Source organism: Anser cygnoides, chromosome 12 (assembly GCF_040182565.1).
Source record: "Anser cygnoides isolate HZ-2024a breed goose chromosome 12, Taihu_goose_T2T_genome, whole genome shotgun sequence".
NCBI classification, from domain to species: Eukaryota; Metazoa; Chordata; class Aves; order Anseriformes; family Anatidae; genus Anser; species Anser cygnoides.
In genome coordinates, this window is record NC_089884.1 from 343002 (window position 1) to 349001 (window position 6000).

A 6000-nucleotide genomic window follows, 5' to 3' on the forward strand; every position below is an offset into this window, starting at 1 on the left:
TCTGAGTTATGGAATGAGTGGAAAAATACTTGCATGTTAGAAATTACTAGTGTTAAAAATAACTCTAACCACAGGAAAAATAGCTACATATTTTTAAGCTTAACCAGGCTTTCGTCCTCATGTGGCCTAACTTTTTCCCCGGAAACAAACATTTGCAAACACAATAGCAATGCTTTTGAGTATGCTCGGATGGTATAGGCTAGGCCTGGAGAAGGGAAGGGAAGGGAAGGGAAGGGAAGGGAAGGGAAGGGAAGGGAAGGGAAGGGAAGGGAAGGGAAGGGAAGGGAAGGGAAGGGAAGGGAAGGGAAGGGAAGGGAAGGGAAGGGAAGGGAAGGGAAGGGAAGGGAAGGGAAGGGAAGGGAAGGGAAGGGAAGGGAAGGGAAGGGAAGGGAAGGGAAGGGAAGGGACCAAGGCAACTGCAGTCTAATTCTACCACCTCCCTCAGCCTTGCCACGAGGTGATCTGTAGATGTCATTTGTACAATAGAAAAAAGCTGAAAAGGGGATTGTGAGGTCAGAGGGAGACCTAAAAAAGGGTGGAGGCGTATCAGGAGGGGGAAGCCAAAAGGAAGCAGCCGTCCATAATAAGAGTTAGAAGACACATGGCAGAGAGAGGAAAAAAAAAAAAAAAAAAGGAAGGCCTGAAAAAGATGGCAAGGATGTCCCCAAAGGGGAAAGGTTGGCTGGAGGGCATATGGAGGCCAAAAAGGCAAGGAAGCCCCAAAGGGGATTTGGGAATCCTGGTAGATGGGAAGGCTTAAGGGGCTTAAGGGCAGCCAAAAAGGAGTTGGACACTGGAAGACAGTGAGAGGCTGGAGGGGAATGGGGAGGCCAGAGGAATGCAGCGCTGGAAGGGAAGTGGTAACCCCATCTGTGAGCTGGAGGTGAGACAGGCAGGGAGTGACTGAAAGAGAGCAGGAGGTCAAACGGGGAGGCCCAAAGGGGAGGCCAAGAGGGCAAGGCACCCCAAGAGGGGGGCGTTCTGCAGCGAGACCGGGGTTGTGCGATGCCCAAGGGCTGCTGGAGGCTGGGGCAGGTGGGGACTGAGGGGAGCGGGAGGCCCAGGGCACAGAGAGACTGACCCCAAGGAGGGGTGGGATGCCAGGGCAGATGGAGCCTGGCAGGTGGGAGGATGGGGCAGGAGGAATTCTAAGGAAACGGGGCAGGACGAGGCCCAGCAGATGGAGGCCGGGTGCGGGGAGGCTGGGGGAGTCGCGGACGTGCGGGATGCAGGGCGGGGGGGGCCGGCAGGGCCCAGGGGACACCAGGGCAGGAGGACGTGGGGGTGGCTGGGTGCGAGCGTGCGGCGGGGGCAGGGGGGCGCGGGGTGACGGGAGACCGGGGGGGGTCCGGGGGGGTCCATGGCAGGGGGCGCTGTGCCGGGGCGCTGTGCCGGGGCGCGGTCAGCCCCCCCGTCGGTACCGGCGCCGCCCGGCAGGGGTCGCCCTCGCCCCGCGCTACCGCGGCCCCGACATGGCGGCGGCTCCTCCCCGCGGCGGCCGGGGCGCGGCGCTGCGGAGGGCCCCGCGGAACCTTTGTTCTCCGGAGCCCCCGCGGCCCCCCCGGCGCCGCCGCCCGGCCTTGCCCGGCGCTGCGGCCGCGCCGCCGCCCGCGGCCGGCGGGAGGAGCCGGCCCCGCCGCGGCCACGGAGGGCGGGAGGCGGCCGCGGGGCTGGTGCCCGGGGAGGGGCTGCCGCAGCGCTCGGCGGCGCGGCGGCGGCGGTTCCGTGAGCGTTCCCGGCCGTTGGGCAGCGAGGCTCCGGCACCGGGGACGCGCTCGGGCCCCGAGGCCGCGGCGGGACGCCCGGGCCGGGCGCTGCCCGTCCCGGGGGTGCGGAAGCGCCGCAGAGCCCGGCGGGCGGCGGGGGGAGGAGGTCCCGGCCCGGCGGCACGCGGAGCCTCTGCAGCACCCGGCTGGGTTCATGAAAGGGAAAACAGGAACGGGGGCTGCGCTTGTAGAATTCTAATGAGCCTTAAAGGTTATTGCTCTGCATTTCTAGTGATAATTTCCAATTCTCTGTGTTCGTAGGAAACTGGCACCTCGGGTCTAATCGCGTTTGGGTACTGTCTAGGGCACACGCTGTATGTTTGGCTGGTGAGGAATATCAACAAACATAAATTATCGGCAGCATGGTCAGAGTCTACAGGGGAGAAATAACAAACAGGAGAGTCTTGCATGGCTTTGCATTCTACAATGAAAATGATCTCATTATCCTTTCCAGGGACTCAGCCAGCTATTTGAAAAATACTTATTAAAAAAAAACATTGCAGCTCCTGGGAGAGGGTCCCCTCCAGGGCAGGGAAAAATAAAAATAGAGACTAGGAGGAAACAGCTGCAGTGGCAAAAATAGGTGGGAACCTGGCCTGCTGCATCTCCAGTACCTGCCAAGAGCCCAAGCCAAATCCTGGAGCAGACAGAAGCGCTCCGTGCCTCCTTCGTCCCTCCAGGCCCCTTGACAACCGGCAGGGAGGGATGTCTGGGCAGCTGGTGGTGCACGGGGGGCACCCACCCGTCCCAGTCACATGTGGCCAACCATGGATGTTCCTATTGCCCAAACACCTGCTACTGCTACTCACCCCTGGCACAAGGCAGCAGATTCTGCCTGGGAGCTTCGCTGAGAGTGCACAGGCCTCTGCCGCCTCTGTCTTTCCAGCTCCCTGGTGGGGACAGGCCCAGTGTCACAGAAGCAGACTCACTGCAGTTGGCAGGGGCCTCTTGATACCTTGCAGTCCAATGCCCCTGCCCAGCTTTGTCAATTTCCTCCTGAACCAGCAGCAATGGCAACGTCGGGTAGGAAAAGATAAGGGGAAAATGGGGTTGAGGAGAGACAGAAAGAGGGAGCTGCGTAAGTAGAAAAGGCTCCTGTGGTTGGGGACCACAGGGAGAACCTGAAACAAAAAGAGGGGAAGGTGGGTATAGGATTGCAGAAATGGGCAGAAAGAGGATCCTCATGACTTTCTTTTCCTTATGGTTAGCCTTCATTCTGGCCAAAAAAGAAATGAGTATTCTAAGATACAGAAAAGATAAAACATCAAAACCAGGAGAAACAAAGTTGAGAACGTACTACAGTTTCATAAACTTTCTTTAGCCCTAATCAGACAAAAATTCAGTAAGAGTGATACAAAGGGATTGACGGCCAAGGGAGGAAGTAGTGCATTTACCATCTCGATGTCTTCAAGTCCAGCTGAATGCACTTCTGAAGCTGCCTTTGTCAAACAAGTTATTGAATGCAGCAGTAACATGGTGAAATTTTCTTGACTGCTCGTACAGAAGGTCAGACTCCTGATCCCTTCCTGATCAGTCTGTGAATCCACAGAAAGAAAACACGAAGAAGCACTAAGAGAACATGCCATTATTTGTGTTCATTGATAGTGACTTGACTTCAGCATTTATCTGCATTCATTGGTTAGGTGTGCTTGTGCTGAATGGTGAAAGGTTGGTGACAGCCAACGAGCTGAGCTCTTGAGCAATTAAGTCAACCTCTCTTCAGCACTGAGTCATGCCGTCTGCGTCAGTTGAAGTGCACAGGCCAGCCCTTGTGCCGTGTGGGGCTTTGAGCAGTCTCGTGGCCTGCGTAACAGTGGCCTTTGTACTTGGTATGGGGAATGAAGGTGCTATCTTAGAAGGAATCCTTGCAACAGGAGTGAAAGGGTGACCACATTTAACAGGTGCTTGTTTAGGGACGCTCGCTGTCCAAGTGCAGGGCAATTGTGGGCAGTTCCTAGCTCTTCTGCTTGACCTGAATGTGAGCTTTGTTTCGGCAAAGAGAAGGCTTCTGTGCTCTACCCACAGTGCTGTATGGCCTCTCAGGTGGTGCTGGTACTTGAGAGCAGACGCCTGGAAAAGGAGAGGGCTGCACTGGTGTGAGGCTTAACTGATCTTAACTCATAATTTCTTGTTTTTCAGATGTTTAGCAGCTGTCCCTGGTCTTGAAGACATCAGACACAGCCAGGTGGTCTTAACCCTGCTAAAGTTCTGGGGCATTTGCACTTTCTTTCTTACAAGGTTTCACTTGCAGCTCCAGGTGCTGTAGCTCTACTCCTTCCTCAAGAGTGAGGGCTTGGGGCTACACTAGATAAAAGCAGATATAGACAGATAGAGATGGTTCTGTGGAAATGTTTGCTCAGTGCCCAGGAGCAATCCAAAGGCAAACTTACTGTTAAGAATTATTATGAAAATAATGGAGAGCAGATCATAGTTATGCCACTGAATAGATCCATAGTGGAAACTGCATTGTGATTACCATATGCAGTTCTGGTCTGCCTCTCAAGAAAAATAAGAGTTGGAAGGGTTTCAGAGAAGAGCAACAAGCGAGATCAAATACAAAGAATATCTTCCATATGAGGAAAAAGTATAAAGTCTCTTTAGCCTGGAGAAGAGATGGCTGAAGGGAAGTATGACAGAGGATTATAAAATCAAGTTTGGCACAAAGAGGTTGACTGCAGCATGAGTTCTTATTGTCCCTTCCATATAAGAACCAGCAGCACCTCATAAATTAGCAGGTAACAACTACAAAACAAATAGCATTTTTATATGCCCTATATTGTGTCAAACTGCTTGGCAAAGGATCCGATGGGTCTCCAAAGTTCATATGCATTCAAAAAGAGATTAAATACTGTCATGAGAGAAAAAAAAAATCCCCTTACAATGATTAAATACAAGACCTCATTTTTGCTTCCGAAGCCTCCAAGCTGTAGATCGTTGGAGGCTCGCAGAGCAGTACTGCAGTAGCTATGCCCTCTTCTTACACTGCCCAAGATAATAGCTCTTGACCACAGTCAGAGACAAGAGTAGGCTAGACAGACTTTCAGCTGACTGCAAAGTTGTAAGTTGTTCGTATTTCCCTTCAGTGCTCCAGGATCATTTGCAAGGAATGACCCTGACAGTATGACCTGTCTCAGTATGTTTCTTGTCCATTTTGTAGAATCATAGAGTGGCTTGGGTTGGAAGGGACCTTAACGATCATGTAACTCCAATCCCCCTGCCATGGACAAGGATGCCACCCACTAGATAAGGCTGGTCCCACCCAGCCTGGCCTTGAAAAGACAACGGACCTTAGTCCATTTCTAAGTCCATTTCTAGTCCATTTCTAAGGACCTGTATCCAAAAAGTCCAAAATATTGCAGTGGTGTGCTGGTGACCCTACCTGTGTGCTGCCATGCCAGGATACAGGTCAGCCTTCACAGACTAGTCCGCTTTTAAACAAAGCTCACTCCTAGCAGTGGCAGAGCTGGCTGCGATGGCAGTGGAAGCGTGTATGTCCCAGCAAACAATTTGCCGTGGCATCAGCCAGCCAACTTCAGCACTAAATCCTCTGCTTTGTTCTCATGGGGAGTCCGATGCTGGGGCCGACAACAATTATACCTCTGCCCTCAGCACAAGTGGTGGGTGCAGGCCCTGGGACCGGGCACCCAGGCCTGGTCTGCTGAGCGCTAAGGCTCCCAGCGGCATTCAAAGCTGCCCAGCGACTGCCTCAGGGGGCTCAGCCACTCCAGAGGGTCTCAGGGAAGCAAGGCACTGCGACCTCCAGCCAGGAAGTCAGCGGCTCCCAAGTCTGTGATACGCAGGCTCCTGCTCAGCCCACCTCAGCCTGTGGAGTCTGGAACCACAAGGTCCTGTCTGTAACTTAACAGAGAGGCAGCCTCACCTTGAGCTGCATATACCCGGGGGGACATAAAGCAGGAGAAACCATGCTGGTCTGCTGGTGCTCCCCAGAGGGAAGGCGGGGAACCCAGAGGCACCTTGTTTTGCCGCAGGCATTGGAGCTGCGCAGCAGCCACTTACCTGCATTGAATGAGGCTGTCTCAGTCAGCAGGCTCCTGAGTTCTGTCCTCTGGAGGAGGTCAGACCAAGCCATGATGCTTAAAAATAGTGAGGAGGCATGCAGTGTAAAGAGAGACGCACCAATGAAGAAACTGCAGTAGCTCCCCGCAGCCATTCCAGCTCCAACACTGGTGGCTCCCATAGACTGATTTGCAGCAGCGTTTGATGCTTTGAGCTC